The sequence below is a fragment of the Dipodomys merriami genome, unplaced genomic scaffold, assembly GCF_024711535.1.
Source record: "Dipodomys merriami isolate MVZ:Mamm:240054 unplaced genomic scaffold, mDipMer1.0.p SCAF_33, whole genome shotgun sequence".
NCBI classification, from domain to species: domain Eukaryota; kingdom Metazoa; phylum Chordata; class Mammalia; order Rodentia; family Heteromyidae; genus Dipodomys; species Dipodomys merriami.
In genome coordinates this window covers 10,907,944-10,932,252 of record NW_027204826.1, presented here as the reverse complement: position 1 = coordinate 10,932,252, position 24,309 = coordinate 10,907,944, and the positions used below count along the sequence as shown (strand labels likewise).

Sequence of the window (24,309 nt, the reverse complement as noted above, 5' to 3'; positions counted from 1 at the left end):
AGCATTAATCATGCAGGGGACACCCAGCCCCTGCTTGTTGTCACATCTGTAAAGGCAAAATCCACCCAATTCACTTCCAGCGGCCAAAACTTCACAGGAAGACAGTCTAATGGGGGGAGGGGGATGGCACAGTGGGGGGCGGGGAGGGATTTAACTTCTCATTAGCTCTGACCCTGGGAGTATAGAACCCTGTGAGCCATTTTCTAGGTGGACATCATTGAATGTGACCTTAGGACTGAAGACCACAAGTCTGTTCCCATTTGTTACCATTTGAAGCAGCGTTTTTGTAACTACCAAAAATGACAGCATTGCAACTTTGCAGAGGAAGGAGTTCATACCAGGCTCCGGTGTTGAGCAGCTTCTGGAAAGTGTCCTTCCATCCTCTGCTTTAATTGCACACCAGCTGGAGAACATCATGAAAGGACAATGACAAAGAACATATCCACAGAATAGAAGTGGTAGAATAGAACCAGTACTCTCAAAAGTAGAATAGATATCTCTTAGCTAGAGGACAATGAGAAGAAATGGGAGGTTGGTAGACAAGTCAAATTGAATAAAGACAGATCCCTCAGGGCTTGGGCACTATCCCTGACAGTGAAAGAAACTCCTGGATCACACAGGAAAATGTGCCATTAGTTGGAGGGGGGTGTGCAAGTGCGTGACCAGCTAGGTTAGAGGTGAATGAGTTATCAGGGGAAACAAATTCAACGCCAGTACAGTTGAATACCTTGCCTGTCTTGTCTCTGACTGTCCATGGAAACCTGCATGAATGCACCAGAGTGCGCAGGCTACGAGAGAGTTTTCACCAACAGAAAGTGAACTACAGCCAAAACCGAGGATGTTAAGTATTTGAAAACAATTTCGTTTTTATTGCCTGCAAAATATCTTTAAAATTTGATTCTGGTATCAGATAAATGTATTTATCAATGATTAGTTTGTGTTTTCTTCGAAACTCATTCTAATTCTACAACATACATACACTATAACCAGTATATTTCAGATATCAGGCAAAGGAAAACATTATCAGCTACTTGCTTTCTATGAGCAGAACTAAGAGTAAGCCAGCTACAAATTCTGTTCCTAAAAGCACTTAAACTTGTGCTATGTCAAATAAATAAGAAAACGCAGATGATAGAGCAGGAGAGGTACTGTGACTCAGTACATAAGAAGCATAAATTCCTCCACTTATAGGTATATGAAAATAAAAAAGGAAAATACCTCCTATGTTTGGTGTAGGGAAATATTTAACATGAAAGACAATAAACAATTCTCTCATTCAACTTAAAGCCTCAAAGAAATTCAAAACAGCCTTAGGGATTTAAAGAAAGAAAAATTCAAAGCAGACACTGGGGGACAGTGCCAAGCTCAGAGTTCAAGCCCCACTACAGTCATTCTCCCAAAAAAAGATTTTTAAAAAAATCAAAGCATTAGGAACTAAAACATAGTAGCACTTCAAAGAAGGCCTTGAAGGCTAGCCAAATATCCCAAATACCCATTGATTCCATCCCCAATCTGATTTCACCTGGGCACCAGGCAGTGGGCATGTGTGACACCAAGTCTGAGAACTGGAGATGAGCAAATGGACAGAGCAACTTTCCAACCGTTTGTTTATTTGTTTATGTTTTTGTTTTGTCAATCTTGGGACTTGAACTCAGGGCTTGGGCACTATCCCTGAGCTCTTTTTGCTCAAGATTGGTGCTCTAGCACTTTGAGCTATAGTGCCATTCCAGTTTTTTGGTGATTCATTGGAGATAAGAATCTAATGGGGACTTTCCTGCCCAGGCTGGCCTTGAAGCAGTCCTCAGCCTCCTGAATAGCTAGGATTTCTGGTGTGAGCCATTAGTACCTGGCCCAACTGGTTCTTTCATCATTGTCTACTCATGGTGCCAAAGAAATAAACACCACTGTAATTGCCAGTTCTTTTTATTCTAACCATTTGGATGGTAACCCTAATACATAGGGAAGACTGTAAAGGAGCCATAAGTAAGAACGATTATTTATATAACTTCTAGGTAGATTACAAAATCTGGAGATGTCTATTCATCAGCAAGTACCATGAGCAGAATACAAATGCTAGCCATTGACAGTGAGAAAACTTTGGAAATATTTCTGATATATCAGAATACGAACCTTTATACATAAAGCTATATGACTCAATATAAAAATGTATCAGAAGACGTTGGACTAAGCTAACTGGAGACTAGATTCTGTGAATAATTCTGCCTAGGGAAGAAGAGTTAAGTATTTGTCACCTATGGTGAAGTGGCCCTGCACAAAACCCAGCTGGGCAAGTATCCAAAACATCATCTTGCTCCCCGCCCCTCAACTCCCAGCAGCAGTGTTATAGCAAGTTCCAAAGGGCTGGTTCCCCCAAACACCCTTGGTCTCATGGGGCCTCTCTCTGCCTCCCAACCTTCTCAAGACCCTTCCTTGGGTACCAACTGGTCCATGAGATAGGGACAGCATTAACATCTGTTGGTCCTTTTGTGCATGTTCAAGCCTGTGCTGGGGCTTTTTGCTCAAATGCTGGCACTCTACCACTTGAGCTGCAGTTCCACCTGCTTTTTGCTGATTAATTAGAGATAAAAGTCTCCCAGACTTTCCTGCCCAGCTGGCTTCAAACCTAGAACCTCAGATCTCAGCCTCCTGAGTGGCTAGGATTACACACATGAGCCACCAGGTTTTGCTATTCTTGTACTTTTTGAGTTCTTCTCACTGGCCCATCCCTCATTAATACAATCCTGATTGGGCCCAGTCCGCCTTGATGGGGAAGTCTAGCCATCTTTATGCACCACTTCTAATGCTAGATAATGAAGTTGGAGGGTGTCTTGAACATGTCTAAAAGACCTCTGCAGCTCCCAGGACAGGGGAAGGCCTGTTGCCTTCTCTCCTAGGAAAGTGTGCAGCTGTTACGTCACTGCACTATACAGGTCAGATGATGACATGAAGTTCCACAAGATGTGTGCCCTGTTGTTGCCACTGATTCTAAAATCTGGATTCATGGCTGCCACATTCTGTTAGAGCAATTCTTTTCATTGTTGGTAAACACAGTGGCAATACTTGGCCTGCAAGACTAGTAACTTCCTAAAATGTCCAGTGGCCACTGCAATCTGTGTGGGATCTTGCTCCCTTCCAGGACAGAATTACTCCCGAGTGCTCTTTTCTTCAAGATGTGCGATGAAACTTGTCAAGAGCCTTCATCTACAATGCCATCCACAGTCCCGTTCCAAGCTAAATCTTTTTATTCTACTTATGTGGTGCTGAGGTATTGAACCCAGGGCCTCATGCATGCAAGGCAAGCGCTCTACCACTGAGCCAACTTCCCAGACCCCTCTAAGCTAAATCTTGAGCTAACAGAGTGTAAATCTCAGAGAAGCTCCAGCTAGAGGTCCTGGCTGCTATTTCATGCAGAAGAAACTTCACCTGGGCAAGGCTGTGCCAGAGGCCTGCTGTACACAGTGCCTTGGCCCTGTCTAAGGCTCCTTTGCTTCCTGCCCTCTCTCTGCAGACCTCCAGAGCTGAGGTGCTTGGAAGATGACCCAGGACAATGAGGCCCTGCCTATGTCTCCACGCCTCCCTTTCCTTCACTCTGGGATCTCACTGCTCTCTGGTCCTTGAGAGCAATGACAAGTGTCTTTCTAGACTATTCCTTCTAGAATGTTCTATCCGCCTGACTTCACTCTGGTGAAGTCCCTTCTTCACCTTCCTGGCCCCTCCTTGACCTTTCTCATTACTTGTCTGGAAGGTCTTTCTGGGGAGCTTTTCACAACCCTGCCCTCCCAATGCCCACAAGGTGACATGAAGGACTCCGTGGCATGCTATTGTTCCAGCTCTCTACGACACATATCAGATTTGTCATGCCATCCCATACATCTACTTAAAGATAAAAATAAAAATAAACAAGAAAAATGGTATGCCATATTGGGGAGTTGATTTGATACAGAGTCTGACTCCATCTCTAGGGCTCACGATCCAGGAAAGCTGGGACTGCACTACGCGGTCCACAGGGGCATTCCTATCTGGTATACAGTCAGTGCAGAGCAGAGCAACGCCGCAGCCACCCCTTGCACCAGAAGGCGAGGCTGCCCGTTTTGACAGTTAAGTAGCCATGCTCCCAACAGCAGACTGATCTCAGTTTGCTCATCTATGAAATGGAGTGGCAGCTGCACTTCACTGTAGGTGAATGGCTCAGTGGCAATACTTGTAAACCACTTTACTACCTGTTGGCTAAATGATAAACTGGAGTCAAGCTATTAAATATCATGAAGTTGTTTGGGGTTTTGTTTTGTTTTGCTCTGTGCCAGTACTGGGGCTTGAACTCAGGGCCTCATACTTTTTTCAAAAAGTAATTTTATTTTTTCCTTTTATTTGTATTAATTGTATTTATTTTTTGTGGATGTGGTACTGAAGAATTGAATCCAGGGACTCGTGAATCCTAGGCAACCACTCTGCCACTAAGCCACATTCCCTGCCTCCTCATGCTCTTGCTTGGCCTTTCTACTCAAGGCTGGTTGGCTCTCTACCACGTGAGCCACAGCTCTACTTCCACATTAATCATTTTTAAGAGGGAATTTTTTTTTTGTTCTTGCTTTTGTTTTTGCCAGAACTGTGGCTTGAACTCAGGGCCTGGCCACTGTCCTTGAGCTTCATTTGCTCAAGGCTAGCACTCTACCACTTGAGCCACAGCACCACTTGTGGCTCTTTCTGTTTATGTGGTACTGAGGAATGGAACCCAGGGTTTCATGTATGCGAGGCAAGTACTCTACCACTAAGCCACATCCCAGCCCCAAGAAGCAAATGTTTAAAAGTAAATGTTTTGTGTATTAAAGCTAATGGCACAGAAGTGGAGCTGTGGCTCAAGTGGTTGAAGAGCCAACCTTGAGCAGAAAAAAACCAAGTGAGAGCATGAGGCCCAGAGTTCAAGTCCCAGTACCCCCTCCCGCGCACGCACACACACACACACACACACACAATAATTAAATAGATAAATAATGTTAATGATAGAAGGCAAGCTATAATAAATATAAACATTTACTACAACCTGTACACATTCTTCAGAGACAATGCAAAGTCTGTTTCCTTAGTCAATAGGATGACAAGTTCTTAAGATCTCTCCATAAACTAACTTCATAGTTAGGAAGTAAGAAAGACAAGATATGAACTTGTAGGAAGCAGTTTTCCAGAATGTTCCTGTTCTTGAAGCCTACTCATCTGCATGACTCTGGGTCAGAGATGTCCACTGAGGTCCAAGGCATGTAAGTGAGCCAGGCGCTCTCCTTACACTGGAACAGTGCCGAAAAACAGCCGTGACTGCCACCAGAGGCATGTAAGGCAAAGCCACAGAGCAGATCAGTCTTACAGAATGCAATTGTAGGGCTCAAAGAAAGCTGAAGGGCTTCGGGAAAGTTCTATAGATGATCTTTCTGCCTTTGAAGGCAGTTTACCTCCTTATTCTTTTTTTTTTATCCTGTTCACTTTGGAGGCTAAAATGAAAATTGGGTCAGCAGTGTCTCAATATTAAGAGAGCTTCACTCAGATAGCACTGTGTCAGCATTTCCTTTCCAACTGCTACCAAACCCTCCACTCCTTTGCAGTGGGTCTTTCCTCCAAGCTCTGCCTCATAGGCCCAGTGAGTCATTCTGTACCCTGTGATTAGTCTCCAGCACAGTGAATGGTCCAGGCAGGAGCAAAGGAACTGGGAACCTGCTGTTGTTGATGCACCAGCCCAATGTGAGTCATCTGGCTCTGTTTTCCAATTTGTCAGACTACAGGGTTGTCTTGGTGTCTTCAAAGACCTCCTGTGGGCTGCCAGAGGTGCTTTCCCAACACCCATTCTTTTAGAAAAAAAAAATGGTCAGCCATATAAGTCACACACACACATACACACACACACACACACACACAGAGGCAAACTACAAATGGCAAATAAAATAAGAAATGAAAAAAAAGCCAATAAAACAATGCAGTTCCTTTACACATCACCTCATTTTACATAGAGCTTACAAACTTCAGAGAGCTAAAATATAAACATGGATTTTGTTTTTCACTTAAAAAAAGAAAAAGAAAAAGTCAGGTGCCAGTGGCTCACATCTAGAATCCTAGCTACTCAGCAAGATCTGAGACTGAGGATTTGAGGATCTGAGGATTGTGGTTCAAAGCCAGCCCAGCAGGAAAGTCCAGGAGACTCTTATCTCTTAATTAATCACCAGAAAGCCAGCCAGAAAGTGGAGCTGTGGCTCAAGTGGGTAGAACCAAAAAGCTAAGGGACAGTGCTCAGGCCCTGAGCTCAAGCCCCAGTACCACAAAATGGGGGAGGAGTCTGAAACAAATAAAGGGATAATCATGGCTCCAGAGTAGGCTGGCCCAGTGGAGGGCTCTATTTGTCAGTTCCTATCTAAGTGGTCTTGGACCACTCCTGCTCTTCTGTTAAATGGGGCTAATTCTGCCTGTTGTAGGATTAAAAGACATTAGCTGTCTAGACCCAGAGCAAGGTAGTTCTATAACAACCCTCATGCATAATTCTAGTGCACTGGATAAAATAATATTAGAGATTAACTTGAGCAAAATTCCCAAGGAAGGTGCCTGTTGGTCTCTCCCATATCTCACTAGGAAGCATCTTCTTTCTTCCCCTAAGCAAACCTACATAATGAGTACCAACTGTGCTAAGCAAACACCCAAGGTCAAGTTCTGGAGAGGTTTTCTTGCTTAGTGTCATGCAGACAGATCCAATGAATGTGTTTACCTCCTGAGTACCGACACCTCTCCCATTCCAATGCACTGGAGAAGAATTTACAGGACACAACATGTGGGAACCTAAGGCCCAGTGGCTCATGAAAAATAAGAGTGTAGAGAAGCTGGCTGCTGGTGGCTCATGCTTGTAAACCTAACTACTTAGGAGGTTGTGATCTGAGGATCTCAGTTCCAAGCCACCTCAGGCAAGAAACTCTGTGACACTCTCATCTCCAATTAACCACCAAGAAGTTGAAAGTAGAGCTGTGGCCCAAGTGGTAGCGCACCAGCCTTGAGCCAAAGAGCTAAAGTAAAGCCCCAGCAGCAGCACAAGAAAACAAAAGAAAAATAAAAAACAGGAGTAGGGAAATCTGGTTGCCACCTTCACCTTTTCCATTGATGTAATTTAGGCAAATGACATTTCCTAATGTTTGGATTACTCACTGTGAGCTGGGCATAATAACATTGATTTTGCAAAGTTTAGGCCAGGATTAAGTAAGACTACCCTTCTGAATCACTCTGTGGAACAGCAGGACTATAATATAATACATGGCGGATAAACTGAAGGAATACTGAGTCACTGAGGCCAACTCTTCTTCCTTTCTGGCACTCTGACCTTCTAGATGGCACAATTGCCATCTGAATAGCCCTGATGTACAATACCATCATGAGTTTCCAGGGCATCAGGAGCAGGTTGGGGCAGGGAGCAGCAGATGTGTGCTCAGGGCAACTCCTGGACTCCTTACATCATGGAACCTGTCTTGGGGCTGTGTCACCAAATGTGTCATTTTACAAAAGAAAGACCAGGGGGAGGCCACACCTTGGCCAAGCAGGAATTAGCACATGTTTCACCACAGAGACAGAGGAAGTCAGGTAACCCTTTGGGAAGGACTGAGTTGACTACGGTACACTGATGAAGCAAGTCCTCCACGTTAGTATCTTAAAATATGTGCTTACATAATGCATAAAAGCAGGGCTTCCTGTTACACAGCCTGCTGCCCCCACAAAATGAAGCATGCGTGGGGAAAGAACAAGATGACCAAGATTCTAGTAATCCCCAGATGAGAATGGGGTGTGGTGGGTGTGGCCATCTATAGACAAAGGTAGGAAAAGGAGAAGGTGACAGGAGAATGGCCTAAACTATAGTCTCACTTGCTTTCTTCCTAAGTCCCTAAATCATTAGAAAAGTTAGAAGAGTAAAAAGCATTACTCTTCTTGATCCTGATTTTGAGTCTATAGGTTCCTAGCATTTCTTCACAAAATGTCTTCTTTGAGCCGGACACCTGTGGCTCAATTCTGCAATCCTAGCTATTCAGGAGGCTGAGATCTGAGGATCACAGTTCAAAGCCAACCTGGGCAGGGAATTCTATAAGAATCTTATGTTCAATTAAGCAGCAAAAAGCCAGAAGTGGAACTATGGCTCAAGTGGTAGAGTGCCAGCCTTGAGGGAAAAAATCCTGAGTTCATGCCCCACTACTGTCACAAACACACACACACACACACACACACACACACACACACACACAAAAAAAAAAAAAAAAACCTGATAATAAAATTTCTTCTTGGGCTAAGACAGAGCTCAATGACAGAGTATATGCTTGATATGTGCAAGATATATATTCAATCCCCAGCACCACAACTAAATAAAGAAAATATTCTTCTTTAAAAGTAGGCAGCAGTGACACTCTACATCAGCAGTGTTCCGAGGAGAGTGTAAGAGAGAGCAATGGAACAGGATTTGTACAGACACACCCATACTCCGCAGGAAGTGGCCTCAGGTACTGTATGAGGGTTACATAATTAAGAGCTTTTTTGTGTCATTCACCTTAGGAAATTTTATATTTATCATCATTAGGGTGACCTAAGAGAATGGATTTGGGCTATGCGTGGTAGTTCACACCTGCAATTCCAGAGTTCAGGAGGGTGAAGCAGGAAGATCAGGAGGTAGAGGCCAGCCTGGGCTACAGAGGGAGACCCTATTGAAGAAAAGAAGGCAAGAAGAAAGGAGGGAAGGAAGGAAAAAGGGAGGAAAGAAAGGAGGGAGGGAGGCAAGCAGAAAGGGAGGGGATGCTCTGAAGGAAAATAAGTTTACACGTTTTCAGCTCTGAATATGACAAGTATTATCTGAAAACATCCATAAGAGAGACACTACTCTAAGCCTGGGTGGATTTTCTGCAACAGTCAGAGACCTTTGATGGAAAACCAGCTGCAGTCAGTGGACTTGATGGTGTAAAATAAAGAAAGACGCAGTTGGTGGCTTTCGTAACCTTTTTTATGCTGCTTCAATTATGTTGGGTTTGTTTTTTTTTTGGTGGCACTGGGATTAGAACCCAGAACCTTGTATTTGCTAAGCAGCCATTGTACCAAAGAGCCATTTCTCCAGCCTGCTGCTCCAACTATGCTGCTCACTCCCCCAGAAGCCCAATCATCCATCACTGCAAGCTTATCCATTCCCCACCCAACCAGACTGGACCCACTGCAATGTTCCTGGCCTTCCTGGGAAAGGAATAAACTGCCTCTTTCCCATTTAGCCACAGCTCCTGAGGAGGGGATAAGAAGAGACACACACACACACACACACACACACACATACACAAACACACACATACATACACAGCAAGCAAGATGGATAACCAGCTCCCACCGCCTATCTATTGGGAAGATTTCTCTTTGCTTTGCAATAAACTTTTCTTCAGCTCAAGGTTGTGGTTTTGTTGTTGTTGTTTGCTGTTCCTGGCTTTATTTCTACACTGTCCAGAGCCTCTGTGAAGTTATCTAGGAGAAGAATAACTTGGCCTGCCTCTCTCTCAGTAAACGTCTCTTCTTGCTGGTACATGAGATTGGGGACATCACCTCTGCCACCTCATGAAATCAGTGACTTGGACTTTGGCTGAGCTGTTAGTAGATGCTGAGAAGTGGATATTTATGGAGGAGGGCAGAAGAGGGGTGCTGTATACATATGCCACAAAGATTCTACATGTGTCTCTCTTGCACAGCAGTCTCTCTTACACTTTGGCTCCATTATCAAAGGCCTCGCTCTGGCCCTTTTCTGACCACGCTTCTCCATGCGGGTGAGGATTCCATACGACCAAGGGACAGGCTCACACTCCTTGCCCACTCTTGGAATTCTCTGCCCAAACAGCTCTGAGCCCACTTCCAGGGCCTAGATGAACATCATCTGCCTTCAAAAAATGGCAGTACAGGCCCGTCCCTAGGCCTTAGGGACAGTCAAGAAGAGATAGTTGAGGAAATGGTTAGGATAATCAAGTTTAGACATAAAGATGGGTTGTCCATACATGTGCACCAGGCTCCTAGCCAAGCAGGGGCCTGGGCTGAGGGCTAACCTCTGGCATCAGTATGGTCCTGGATTCCTCAGTGTTAGGGATCAGCCTGTTTACAGGGGCTCAGGATAGGCCTTCAACTCTAGAGGGCTCAGGCATTCTGGAGATCTGTCCAGGCTGAGAAGCCACCAGGGTGGGAGCTTAACAGAGACAGAAAGGAGAAAGTCCAGCACAGCCACTCCTGCTAAGGAAAGCTCTTCTCTAGTAGGCTAGAAGTCAATTATTCCTCCAGGTTATTGACTCTTCTAGTGTCAGCAGCAGGAGACTCCTCACTGTTTGCACTCAACTCTACCACACAGCTGGCAGGGACAACAGGCTACTTTTAGCCCTTCTGGCTAGTTATGTACTAGGAGGGTAGGAGATGAGCCAAAGCTCTGTGTAAGCTAGGAGAATTGATTCAGGAGGAAGTGAAGACAGGTTTGGGGATGTTTGTTTGTTCTACTGGTACTGGGCCTTGGACTTAGGGCCTTGTGCATTTACTTAGGCTTTTGTGCTTGAGATTAGCATTCTACCACTTGAGCCACTCTGGATTTTTGCTGGTTAGCTGAAGATAATTCTCTTCATTTTGTCTTCTGGAGCTGGCTTCAAACCGTGATCCTCAGATCACACCCCATAAATGACTAGGATTTTAGGTGTAAGTCACCAGTACCTGGCTAATATGTTTTGAGCTGAAAATTTGGAACAACAACCCCGGCTTTTGACAGACCATTATAAAAGTTAAACAAGGACTAAAATAACTAACAACTATATAATATATCATGGGCAACTAAGTTTTAGCCATTAAACATTCACTGATCACTAAATCTCATGGCAATACTAAGTATATTTAGTCCTTCATTTGCAGGAGAAAAATGAAATTTTCATAGACAAAATGCTTGCTAAAGTTGTCAGCTTTAGACCCTGGGTAAAAAAGCAATTAAACATTCACTTAATACCTCCCCTTTCAGAAAGAAAGACTGTAAACCTAGAGTATTTCACTGACAAAGCCATGTCCAAACACCTCCTTTCCAGAAGGGAAAAAATTACCATACATAGGTTGCTTTCCACAAAATCCCTGCAGAAGCAGAAACAGATAAAATTATTAGGCTATACAATGGTACGCACAAGTTCCCTTTAGTCAAAAATGTAAAATCTGGTGCTAGCTAAATTTAATGGTAAAATTTGGTGCTAGCTAAATTGGCCCTATTGATTCATTTGGTTTGTGCTTTAAGACAATTGGAGCTAGCATCTAAAATACAGAGATTTTCCATGAAAACCCCGAATTGAAGCTTTACTTGAAAAACTCAGAAGATCTGGCAATAATCAGTGGTACCAATGAGCCTGGAATGGGGTATGTCTCCATCATTTAGTCCACTGCGGATCTCAGTTATCTGACTAGCTTTCTAAGGGGCTTCCTTGACACTCCTTACACTGTTAAGATTTAACCATGTGTTTATTCCTCAAAAATCAGGGTAACTTGAGTAAAGGTGCCAGGGCCTTGTGCAGCCCAGTAGAAGGAAATGGTCATGTCTTAGGGCTTGTGTTTTCAAAGGGCCAGTTGTCACCCATTAGAGCATTGGTCCCTGACAATGGCTCTACATGTGAATTGGGAGAGTTTTTATTTTTAGTGCCAGTCCTGGGACTTGAACTCAGGGCCTGAGCACTGTCCCTGAGCTTTTTCGCTCAACCACTTGAGCTATAGCTCCAGTTCCAGCTTTTTGGTGGAGTCTCACGGACTTTACTTTCTGGGCTGGCTTTGCACTATGACCCTCAGATCTCAGCCTCCTAAATAGATTGCAGGCATGAGCCACAGTGCCCAATTTGTGGTTACTATTGAATAGCCATTAGAGAAACGTGTATGTATGTTCCTAGGACATATACCTAGAAAGTAGATATGCCAGGCCATAAGTCATATATTTATTTACCTTCAGCAGCAGATACTGCTGGAAAGTTTTCCAGAGCTTTCGTGCCAATTCACACATTCCCACTAGAGTGTGCTTAGTTTCCTCACTACAGCCGTCTGCTATTGTCTGCCCTTCTGCTGAGTCTGTAGTGACGCTTCACTGTCATTTGATCTGCAGGTGCCCCATGGCTGCTGCAGATGAGAATGTTCTCTGATTCCTGACCACCTGGATATGCTCTTCTGAGAAGTGCCTGTTCTAACTGTTTCCCTGTGTTTCTGTGATGTTGACCTGTCTTTCAAAAGTTGGCTTGTTATCTATGTTTTGGGTATGACTTAGGTTGTTTATATGTGTATCACATGTCCCCACTTCTCTACAGCTTAGTTTTTACTCTGAGTAACAGAAGTTTCTTAAAATTACTTTGAATGCAGTGCAATTTATACAATTTTTTTCATCATGATAGTACTTTTATATCATTTAAGAAATCACTGTTGGGAGGAGTGAGCAAATGTAGTCATTATGTTCAATGGACATTATATAAAAATTACCCATGGAACTTGAGGGTAGGGACAGGATGGGGAAGTAGGGGAGACTGAAGGAAGAGATGATGTTGAGTGAGAAGCACTGAATTCATATCCTGACTTAAGGGACTGTAACCCCTGTGTAGACCTACTTCATAACAAGAATGGAAAAGGAAATCACTGTTCATCTCAAGATCATGAATATATTTTATGTTTTTCCTCAACAATAATGTTGTTTAGAAGGAAACAAAAATGGGTATTACATATGTAATTTAAATTTCCTACTAGTTAGACTTTTTAAAAGTAAAGAGCAACAGTGAAATTAATTTTTATTGTCTTATCTAACCTAATATATCCAAAATATCATTTTGATATGTCATAAATATAATCATCTTTGAGATATTGCACATTCTTTTTCTATAGTAAGTGTTTAAAACCTGCTATGTGTTTTACACTTCAAACAGATCTCTGTTGGGTCAGCCACATTTCAAGTGCTCAGTGGTCACCTGTGGTTACCAGCTACATATGGGACAGTGCAGATCTGGACATTACCTTGTTTCATCTACCACATCTAGATTACTATGTACAGATATAGGAATAATGAGGTGATAAAGACTTTTCCCTCAGGGATATTCAAATGGCTATCTTGTGGTAATGACACAATGACTTAATATGCTCCCTTTAACTGTTCCTATAAAAGTTCCCTAGCTGGTTTTTACTTTTAATCCATATTTGAAAATCATTCCTAATTATTTAGTAGGTCATGGGCAGAAATTGTACCAGGTGGAAGGGAAGAAAAAGGAAACCATCAATATGCATCAAGAATTGTTTTTTTTTATCATTATTTCAGGAGTGTGTGTGTGTGTGTGTGTGTGTGTGTGTGTGTGTGTGTGTGTGTGTGTGTGTGTGTGTTGTAGTTTGAGATCAGAAAAGTTTGGGGCTATCAATAATGGTTTAAAACGTTTGAAAATCACCAGGTAACAATAGCTTACAACCTATAATCCTTAGGGGACTAAGAAAGAGAGAACAACATGCAGAAAACTCAATGAAACTTGGTCTCCCTGAAGGAAAGCTAGACTAGAGACATGTGCCTATATTCTAGCAATAATGGGAATGTAAAGTAGGAAGATCAAGGGACTGGCTTGAACAAGGGGTGAGGGGGATGAGACCCTGTCCTACAACTAGTTAGTATATATATATATATATATATATATATATATATATATATATATATATATATATGAACAAAAACAGTGAAAAATAGGGTTGGAGGCATGGCACCATAGCATCATGCCAGCCTAGCAAGTTCAAGGCCCTGAATTCGAATGCTACCATGTGCACACGCACACACACACACACACACACACACACACACACACACACACACACACACACAAGCACATACACACTAAAGTTTTTAAAAATGACTACAATAGTACAGTCTCTTAAACAACCTAGGAAATCCAACTTGCAACTTACTTTACACACATCATTAGAGGAGTCATGGAATTATGAGCTTAGAAAATTGGTCATAGACCAGAACTCCTCATAAAGTAGATCTTTCTGGAAACAACTTAGGTAAAGCCAGGTACAGTTCACAGAACAGGAGGGACTTGTTATGAAACTCTTCAACTGTGACCAAACATGAAATGGAGCAATGATCCAATGATGCACACATCAAAAATGGAAATTCGGAGTCCATACAATTTAAGTTTGTTCTTCACATCAGCAGACTGTTTGTTTTTTTTGTTTTTGTTTTTGTCAATCATGGGCCTGGGCACTGTCCCTCAGCTCTTCAGCTCAAGGCTAGCGCTCTACCACTTGAGCCACAGTGCCACTTCTGGCTTTTTCTGCTTCTGTGGTGCTGAGGAATCGAACCCAGGGCCTCATGCATGCAAGGCAAGCACTCTACCACTGAGCCACCTTCCCAGCCCCAAACTGTTTTGACTGAAGTTTTAATCATAGGTTAAACAAGAAAACAAACCTTGGAGGCAATTAACAATTATAAAATGGAGACATATATACTAGTGGTCAAGAGACTTTCATTGGTCAGGTCATGTGTAAGGCATTCACAAACCTTGTCTTTCAATAACCTTTCATGATTGGGCTGTATAATAACTAGCTCATAAATAAGGATATTGACCTGTCTAGGTCTCAATGAGTTAGCAAGATGCAGGGTCTTGCATGTAATTCAATCTTCACAGTGGCCCACATTCTGTCAGGCACACATGCCTTCACCCACTCATGGTCCTTTATGAAAGGTTTGAATAGTATTATAGATCCTCTTCCACATGATGAGGATGATGTGGAATAGGACAGGAACATCAGGGGCTAAAATCTGTATCTGGGAGCGAAAAAATTTGATAGTCAAAATTCTCACTTCCCTGCTCCACCACTGGACGTCTCAGGACATTTCCTTGTATGAAAACTGAAAAGAGTGAGCCCCATACCCTTGCAATAAACAGTAAAATGTATAGACTCACAGCAAGGACTATGTAATAAATGTGCGTTCTAACTATTATGTCAATTTTGTAATAAATAGAGGTCTTTTTTAAAAAAACTAACCAAGAAGTATTAGATTAATTTGAAAATTAATTGAAATTCATTGAATTAGTTGAACTGAATCAATTGAAAATTTTGACTAAAAAGCGTCAATATTTTAATGAGAGGAACAATTATTATCCATATGAATGTATACCTATTATTTCTTTACAGAATTTGCCCTGTGTCCAGCAATGAATGAATCTATATTCATCTTATAGGAAAATCCCAAAGATCTCTTTTCCTTAGTGCTATGAAAGATTTTCAGAAAATAAACATGTTTTCTACCTTGCTGTCATTTTGGGTTGTTTTGTTTTGTTTCGTTTTTTTGTTTTCTTTTTTTGAGAGTTTAGGACTAAACTCAGGGCTTGCACTTCCCAGGCCAATGCTTGTCCACCAAACTAAATTCCCCAACCCCAAACATGCTTTTAAAATGACATCTTTGATAAATCTTTATTCAGATTAGGAGAAAATTAAGTTTTCTGTCTTTCTTTCTGTCTTTCTTTCTTTCTTTCTTTCTTTCTTTCTTTCTTTCTTTCTTTCTTTCTGTCTGTCTGTCTGTCTGTCTGTCTGTCTCTCTTTCTTTTGGAACAAGGTGAACAGTTTAGAACTGAAGAGCTAATTTTTTCTGGGCATATTATTTCTCAGAAAGAAACAGCAGAAAAGTCTGCTAGCAACAGATGAACAAATCCCACCTTGTTGCAGATTTAAGGGACTGTGAACAGGTCCGAGGTAGCTTTTGCCATGCTGCCTGTCCAAGAACTGTGGTCCCCCTATGCATTTCACCTTGAGTCTTTTTCCTAATAAATGAAACTATGCAAGCATTCAGCCTCTTGCGAGTTCCCTGACGACACCTTTCTCTCCATTCCTTTCCATCAGTCAGCTTAAACTCACCAAAGAGCAACTAATCCATGTCAGAAAGAGCCATTTAGCCTCAGCCTGTACTTTCTACTTTTAAACACCACTGAAGTAAAAACTCCTGTGTTCCGGGTCTCTGCAACTTTCCCACGGCAGCACCAAGCCTGAGCGTTTTCATCAGATAATTGCCTCTTTCCCCCACCCCCTGCAGCAAGGCCACCTTGTTTGAAAGCTCCCAAGTGCTACCAACAAGCCAGCCCTACCTTGTCAAACTGGTGGTCCACAAAAAGATGTCCTTGGCTTTGTGAGGAGCTGTCAGAGAGTGGCTTCCTGCGTCCCAGTCAGCTCTGTTCTCATCAGAGAGCAACACGCCTCATCTCTAACCTGAGCTCTGGAATTCTTTCAGAGACCCACCCTGCAAAGTTGCAAGTCAAGATTTCTGACAGGGCTTTCAATCACGTGAGACAGCGCTGCTGGCTACTGGATGGCACCTGCAGGTTCTTCCAGGTGGGATGTCGCTTCCTGTTTCACCATGCCAAGAGGAGAAGACTGCGGTTGGGCCAGGCTGTGAGTCACAACAACAACTACTGTCTCTCTGCCTTTTGGGGACACCTAGCAGTGAATTCGCCAGTGGCCGGGATAGTCTTGGTGTTTGTGTTTGAACACAAAGGAAGAGGCTGGCCTGGAGAAAGCCCTTGGACAACTCTGTTCCCCGGTCTGAGCTGGTTTGACAACTATGGTATCCTCTAGAAACTGCAAATCCTGACTGGCTTGGCTACCCACATCTCCACAGGATACCACAAAGCTTTCTCTGCTTGTTCTCTAGTCATTGAAAAGGGAAGGAAATGCCTTTTTTGAACTACATAGTGATCAAAAACAAAATCACCTGCCAACTTCTTTCTTTTTGAATCAGCATACCTTTGCAACATGACAGGGTATCATTGTGACACCTCCACACTTGCACACAGGGTACGTAGAGCAAATTCATATCCCCCCCAACCCCCGCCCTTAGCCCCCCCCCCCGCCCCAGATCGCCACTCCTACCCTCCCTCCTCTGCCCTTTTTTCAAGCATCTTGGGCTGCATTTCATTAGGCTACCTGTTTATCTATACCATTTTCTTTTTTTAGAGCTTTTTAAAAATTTGTATCAGTCTTAAAGACCAATCAACACAAAGATAAGCCTGTGAGTAACAAGAAATGAATATGGTCACTGTCTGCATGGAGCACTTCAATGTCCAAAGCGAGTGTATGTGTACATTCTACATTGTGTTTCCAAGTGCTACACTCTCTTACTATGGAAGCAACTGCTCTGGGCTGGGGTGGTTTCAAAGCACTTTGACAATAGGGAGCCTTTCGCAAGTCACCTCATGTATGGTTTGTGAAGCCAACAGGCCACCCTGGAGGCCAAGGCCGTCCTGCCACCTGCTCCTTGGATCTCTGCTGGATTTCCTACTGAAAACATGCTTGCTTTCTCATTGCTCTCCACCAGGCTCGCCCCTCCCTGGCTGGCTGGTCTTCTTTAGTTCTAAATGCATCCTACACAGAACAAGCCCGTGGTCTTCATACCCTTACCCAGGGCTGCTTTGAAAGCTGCCTTCTGACACCTCTCAACCTCCCCCAGCCTGCCACCAACTGCTCTGGGCTGATGTCTGTCACAACACCTTCTGCCCTCTGAGGGCCTAACATTCTTGCACCTGCTACCCCCACTACCCAAACCCTCCAGGGGACAAGCCTTGCTGTGGCCTGGCCACCCCCAAGAGCTTAACACAGTGCCTAACTGTTCAATGGGGGTCCCATGCCCCCATCACAGCCCTAAGTTGCAAGCATCTCCCACTCATATTCACTCCATGCGTATCTAGGGAAGAGAGTCCCCCTGAACCCTGTTCTGCATTCCCTCTCTCAGAATGAAGTCAACAGACTACTGCAGAACCACATTTTTCTCATTTGTATGAAGTTATCTACTGATGAAATGCAATGTTCACATCAAGTAGCAACTGTTAATGCACACTTCCGTCCCAATGGTACTATCGAAAGAAGCTCACTTGCTTTCTGGAGGATGTGCTGGAGATGGGAGCTAGGGCCTTGTCCATGGGAAGAGCGGGCTCCACCACAGCCCTCACCATCTTTCTTAAGTCACTCTCGAGATGTAACTCTTCCTCTTCCTTGAGGACAACTGTACAAGAGACTTCTGCACAGCTGACCCTAGAGGGAGGCAAGGGAGGATTTCTGAGAGTTCACTGCCCAAGACCTTGGTGGGAGCTGGGGACCCAGGGGTCAGTCTAGTGTGTCTGCAGCTCCAGGAAGATAGCTCAGGGCACCATAGGGCTGAACAAACATGATCTCTGAAACAGGTAATTCCCCTCTCTCTCTCTCTCTCTCTCTCTCTCTCTCTCTCTCTCTCTCTCTCTCTCTCTCTCTCTCTCTCTCTCTCTTTCTCTCTCTCTCTCTCTCTCCTCTTTGTGCCAGTACTAGGCCATGACTCAGGACCACATGCTCTGGCTTGGCTTTTTCGCTCAAAGCTAGCATTCTAACACTTCAGTTACACCTCCACTCTTAGCTATTTTGTTCGTTAACTGGAAATAAGAGTTTTTCGGATTTATCTTCTCCGGCTAGTTTTGAATTGCTACCCTTAGATCTCAGCCTCCTGAGTAGCTAGTATTACAGATATGAGCCAACAGTGCCTGGCTTACACCGTTCTTATTTATTTATATGTGTACAGTAGTCTATCAGCTCCTACTTATGAGATGAGAGAGAAGTCTTGGAGTATGACAGAGACAGAGGCAAAGAGGGATGTCATTTCTTCTAGGTCCTACCTAAATGAGTCACACTGTATGAGTGAACTTTAAGAGTAAACGGTTACATGTTGAATCCTTGTGAATAGAAATTAACTTCAATCACTAGACAGTTAATGATTCATTGCATTCAAAAAAGTATCACCTCTGACAAATGAAACACAATTATATATGGCATTAGTGAGGCTGCCTTGTGGGGAAAAGGGAACACATCACAGAATGGATGAGTTTATGTACAGCCAGCTGTTGCTAAGTTTCTAAGGCAACCAGCTCTGGAAAGTACCCGTTGAGAGCATTTAACATAGGCAATTAGGAATGAAGGTGAGATGGAGGAGGCAGAGAACTTACGGTAGCCAACATCGCAGGTTGCGCTTTGAATCAACCCTTAATCCAATTTTCTAGTGGGAAAAACGTCCTTTAGACCAACCTGCATATCCCCCAAAGGAAGGAATTCCTTCAAAGAAATGAAATGAATCCAGTTGGGGCCTTAATGTTTTTGTTGGTGTTGCTGCTATGAGTTTTTGTGTCCATAATGGGGATTGAATGCAGGGCCTGGGCATTCTCCCAAAGCATTTTTGCTCAAGGCTGGAACTCTACCACTTGAGCCACAGCTCCACTTCTGGCTTTTTGCTAGTTAATTGGTGAAGAGTCTTATAGACTTTTCTGCCCCAGCTGGCTTTCAACTGTGATTCTCAAGATCTCTGCCTCATGAGTAGCTAGGATCACAGGCATGAGTCACCAGTGCTCTGGTAAGATCTTTTTTTTTTTTTTTTTTTGGTCAGTTGTGGGGCTTGAACTCTGGGCTTGGGCACTGTCCCTGCGCTCTTCAGCTCAAGGTGAGCACTCTACCACTTAAACCATAACACCACTTCCGGTTTTCTAGTGGTTTATTGGAGATAAGAGTCTCACCGACTTTCCTGCCCGGGCTGGCTTTGAACCGTGATCCTCAGATCTCAGCCTTCTGTGTAGCTAGGATTACAGGCATGAACCACCAGCACCCAGCTAAGATCTTACTCTTACAGGCTATTTGGTTGCAGGTAACTCACTTAACCTCTCTATCCTATAGATTTCTCAACTGAAAATGAGAAAAATAAAATCAATAACTAACCGAACTATAAAAACATTAAATGAGTTAGTCTACATCAAAGTCCCTAAAGTGACATCCTTGATGTAGTAAGCTACATGGCATGATCATGATTACTGATATATTTAGTTTACAGGCTTTATTTTATTCACACAGGCTAAGCTTATCCAGTCAAATCTTAAATGAAGGTCTGTGTAAAGTCTCTAACTTGAAACTACTTTTATTCTCTGAACACAGTGATTCATTGAGTAACTCATTGAGCAAAGGTTTGCTGGATTCATACTGTGTGGTGGGCATATCATCTCTTTTGGAGGCACTAAGGACCTCAAGACTAAAAAAACACGACATGCCCAGCAAACAGACCCCAGCACACCTGCACAGGCATGCAAGAGCAGGGATAGGCCTATAAAGCCCAGATACAGGGGGAGATGTTTGCCCCTGTCTGTGGTGTAGGTATATTTTTATGCTCAAACAGTTGAAGAGATAGATTCTCAAACACTTAACATTTTATATCCCTCATACCTGAATGCAGATCTCTGGGTTTTAAATGAGGGTCTAAGACTAAGATACCAAAAACACACAGAAGTTCACAGCTCACATTTTGGCCATCTCCCAAGCACCTCAAAATAACCAACAGCACAACTATCTCAGTCTCTAAATAGAGCCTGATGGAGTCAATATCACTTCCTTTTCCCAACACTGTGCCAGGCATCTCAGCAAATGGTTTATTGCTTCGAATGGATTCCTGAGAGCTGCATCAGCACGAGACAGGTAGGAGAACATGGGAGGTAATAAGGAGTCTGAGTCAGTATCTGAGCTCTCCATACTCTATCATGCATGGACAAGATAATAACAAAGCACTGTACCTCTTATTTATCCACCTATCCTTGTCCCAACACATTCATTGCATAAGATGCTTGAAATATCAAGATGAATATACTGTCCCTGACCTCAAGGAGATTATGATCTACCTTCTCCTTCTTTCTCCTGTTCCACTTCCTTTCCCATCACCTGCTATGACAACAAATATTTGGGAGAACTGCTCAAGAAACTTGAGACACCAAGAGTGAGTACACTTCTCTTCTGTCTATGCATTCTTTCTGTGATGGGAATTTTTTAAGCAGATGGGTGGGGTGCCCTATATAAAATGTAAGTTACTGAGGTGTAGTGGCTCACACCTATAATCCAAGCTACTCAGAGGCAGAGAGTGGGAGTATCACTGTATAAGGTTAGCCCAGCCCCCCACCCCAACACTAAAAGGTCCTGTCTCAATTTAAAGCAAAAAGCTGGGTGTGGTGGTACACACCAGTCACTCTAGGTATGCAGGAAGCTTAAGTTGGAAATCATGGTTTAGGCCAGCTGGACATAAATACAAGGTGTTATCCTAAAAATACAAAGCCTACTGGATATTGTTAGAAAGTATCCTATAGTTCAGGGTGATTCCTATTGCTTTAGTTTTCTTTCAGATGAATAGTCTTCCCTTTCATGGATAAACTTGTCGACATTAGTTTATCATATACAGTCACTAAATGTTTAGATTAATAGTTTATAACTATGATGCTTATTTATTTACATATTTATTGAGCTCTCCTGTCGTAGAGTTATATCAGTAAGTGTAGTTACAATAAAATGATCTGCTTTATCATGTTAAACCACCTTCCAGGCCTCTGTGAAAAAAAGATATTAGCCAATTAAATGTCTAGACTGAACAGAAGAGAAATAGTACCTCCTAAAAACAATAGTACAAATTTTTAGTTACTTAAATCCTTGAAATCAAAATTAGCCAACCAACCAATCAATAAAAATGCAAACTATAAAAATTATTATTACAATTTAAAAGTTAAAAATCTGTTGCCAGGTGCTGGTGGTTCACACCTGTAATCCTAGCTACTCAGGAAGTTGAGATCTAAGGATCGTGGTTCAAAGCCAGCCTGGGTAGGAAAAGCCATGAAACTCTTATCTCCAATAAACCACCAGAAAACCAGAAGTGGCGCTGTGGCTCAAGTGGTAGAGCACTAGCCTTGAGCTGAAGAGCTGAGGAACAGCACCCAGGCCCACAGTTCAAGCTCCATGACCGACAAAAATAAATAAATAAATAGAAATCTGTTATCAAAACCAAAACACAGAGGCTAGGAAATATCATTCAGTGGTAGAATGCTGGCTTAGCATGTACAAGCCCCTAGGTTTAATCTCTTGGAAGGAAAGAAAGAGAGAAAAAGAGAAAGGAAGGAAATGAGGAAGGAAGGAAGGAAGGAAGGAAGGAAGGAAGGAAGGAAGGAAGGAAGGAAGGAAGGAAGGGAGGGAGGGAGGGAAGGAGGGAGGGAAGGAGGGAGGGAAGGAGGAAAATTGCCTAGCTGTCAATAATAAAATTCCTCCAACCTCAAGAATGTAGTATTATATAGATCCTAAGCTTTATGAGAAAGTATAGTATATAGTAACTGGAACAGAATTCTTGGACTGTAAACTACTCTGCTGGATTTCATCAGAGACAAAGTAAAGCAAAAATCTTGTGTGACTACACTTACCAACAGAAGAGGAAATCATGCATACTTTCATGGTGGCCAGGATGGCTTAGTTTCCACAACTGACACCTACCACAGAGACTGATTGCACACATGCATTCCATTCCATTCCTTACATGCCAGGGATGATAATATACTTAATATGACAGATCAGATACCCCAATACATGTCATGCTAATACTATTTAAAGTTAATGTATAAAAACGCCACTTGGGTCTACTCAGTTTCAACCATGTAAATCATTAGTATCCAAGGTGAATTATTACCACTGAAAAGGTACTTCCAATAAATGTTTATTTATCCAGGTCCAAACAAATAACTCAGTTCTACACTCTTCCTATTAAAATTGCTGGCTTGGATCCACCACTAGTTTAGTCAACCCACCAATGCTTTTTTTAATTTCAGTTGCAAAAACTCAGGAAGGGAAAGGAAGCAAAAATGAAAACTACTGAGCCCAGCAAATGGAGTTTGCAATGCTGAGTACTCAGGGGGCTGAAGCGAGAGGGAAGGTAACCCACACTGCTCCAGGTCAGAAGGTTGGGATCTGGGCATCACTTGCATAGAGATAAAAACAACAACAAAACCTCTGCATTACCCTGATCAAAGACAGGGGATGGGCATATGGAGATGACACAAATGTCCTAAGCCTGAGCCAGAACTTCAGGGCTTGTACTCCAGGCCTGAGCAGCAACAGCAAAGACCAGCTCTCCATATGACAGAGAACACAGGGAAGGCCTTGGTCTGCATGGTTAATATATGGGCAGGTCTTAGTCTGAACAAGGACCACAGGACCCACCTCACTCTTGCTAGGACTGGAAGGACAGTCTGGGCTTATACTAGGACTACACAGATAAGGCCTCAGCCTAATCCTTAGGGATTCGGATAAGACCAGACTTTGGACTACACTGGGCCCACAGGACTTCAGCCTGAGTCGGGACCAAAGGCCAGGCTTCAACCTGTGTGGGGATTGTAGGGACCAAGGCTCTGCCAGTATGAGTCCCAGAGGCACCAGGCCTTGGACTACATGGGGACTACAGGGAACCACAGAACTAGGCCTTGGCCTACATGAGAACCATAGGGACTAGGCCTTGGCCTGCAAGGGGACAAGGGGACCAGAGAACCCAGCCTCCACCTGCACTGGAACCATAGGACAGGCATGGCTTTCATGGGGACCAGACAACTGGGCCTCACCCCGTGCTGGGACCAGGCCTTAAACTCCACTGGGATTGCAGGGACCAGGCCTCAGCCTGAGCCTGGACCAGAGGATGGGGCCTTGGCTTGCATGGGAACCTCAGGCCCAGGCTTCAGCCTATGTGGGGACCACAGGGACAAGGCCTTAGTTTGGGCTGGGACCAGAAGACCAGGCCTTGGCCTGAGCCCAGACGAGAGGGACTGGGCTTTGGCCTAATCTGGGACCAGAGGGCCGGGCCTCAACCTGAGCTGGGACCACAGAGACTAGGCCTCGATCTATGTGGGACCAGGACTCAGCCTGCATGCAGACCAGAGGACTGGGCCTCAGCTTGAGCCGGGACCAGAGGGACCAGGCCATAGGCTGGAACCTCAGGCCTGGGCCTCGACTTGCGCGGGGGGCCATTGGGAACCATAGAGACAGCCTCGCCCGTGCGGGGACAGTGGGACAGGGGCGGCCTGGCCGAGCCTGGCCTCTGCTCTCCCCGGTATGGTGTGACTGGCATGGACCCAGCCAGAAGCCCTCGCTCGCTCACCTTCCTAATCCCAGGTCTCCAGCAGGGCGGTCCTCGAAGGCATGGAGATGGCGCCGCCGCGGTGCATCCTGGGAGGGCCGCGTGGTACCAGGCAGGGCAGCTTCAAGGCCCGGGCGCAGGCCCCCCACGCAGCGCTCGGCCTGGGTCCTCTGGAGATGGCTCTCTCCTGACCACAGTCACCTCGGCGGGCTTGGTCCTGGTCACCCAGCATGGTCCCTGGTGGTTCGGAGGGGCTGGGTTGATTGTCCAAGAGATCCAGCTTGGGTGGGACAGGGGATTTGAACCCGTGTCCTCTATGATCGGGAACCCAGTGCCTC

General features: G+C 43.9%; 1 protein-coding gene across 3 annotated transcripts in view; it reads right to left on the bottom strand.

The window, feature by feature from the left end:
• The window catches only part of Cers3 (ceramide synthase 3), a 57,650-nt gene extending 33,613 nt beyond the window's left edge, over window positions 1-24,037 (bottom strand). Inside the window, exons 1-2 of one of the 3 annotated variants that reach the window (XM_070042738.1) lie at window positions 23,993-24,013; window positions 17,913-18,072 (exon numbers count right to left, since the gene is read on the bottom strand). The gene's annotated coding sequence lies outside the window, so the exon portion shown is untranslated. Of the gene's footprint in view, window positions 1-16,133; window positions 16,215-17,912; window positions 18,073-23,992 lie in introns of those variants that run through there. The other 2 variants (XM_070042737.1, XM_070042739.1) reach the window with 2 other exon arrangements.
• Window positions 24,038-24,309: the final 272 nt, after the last annotated feature.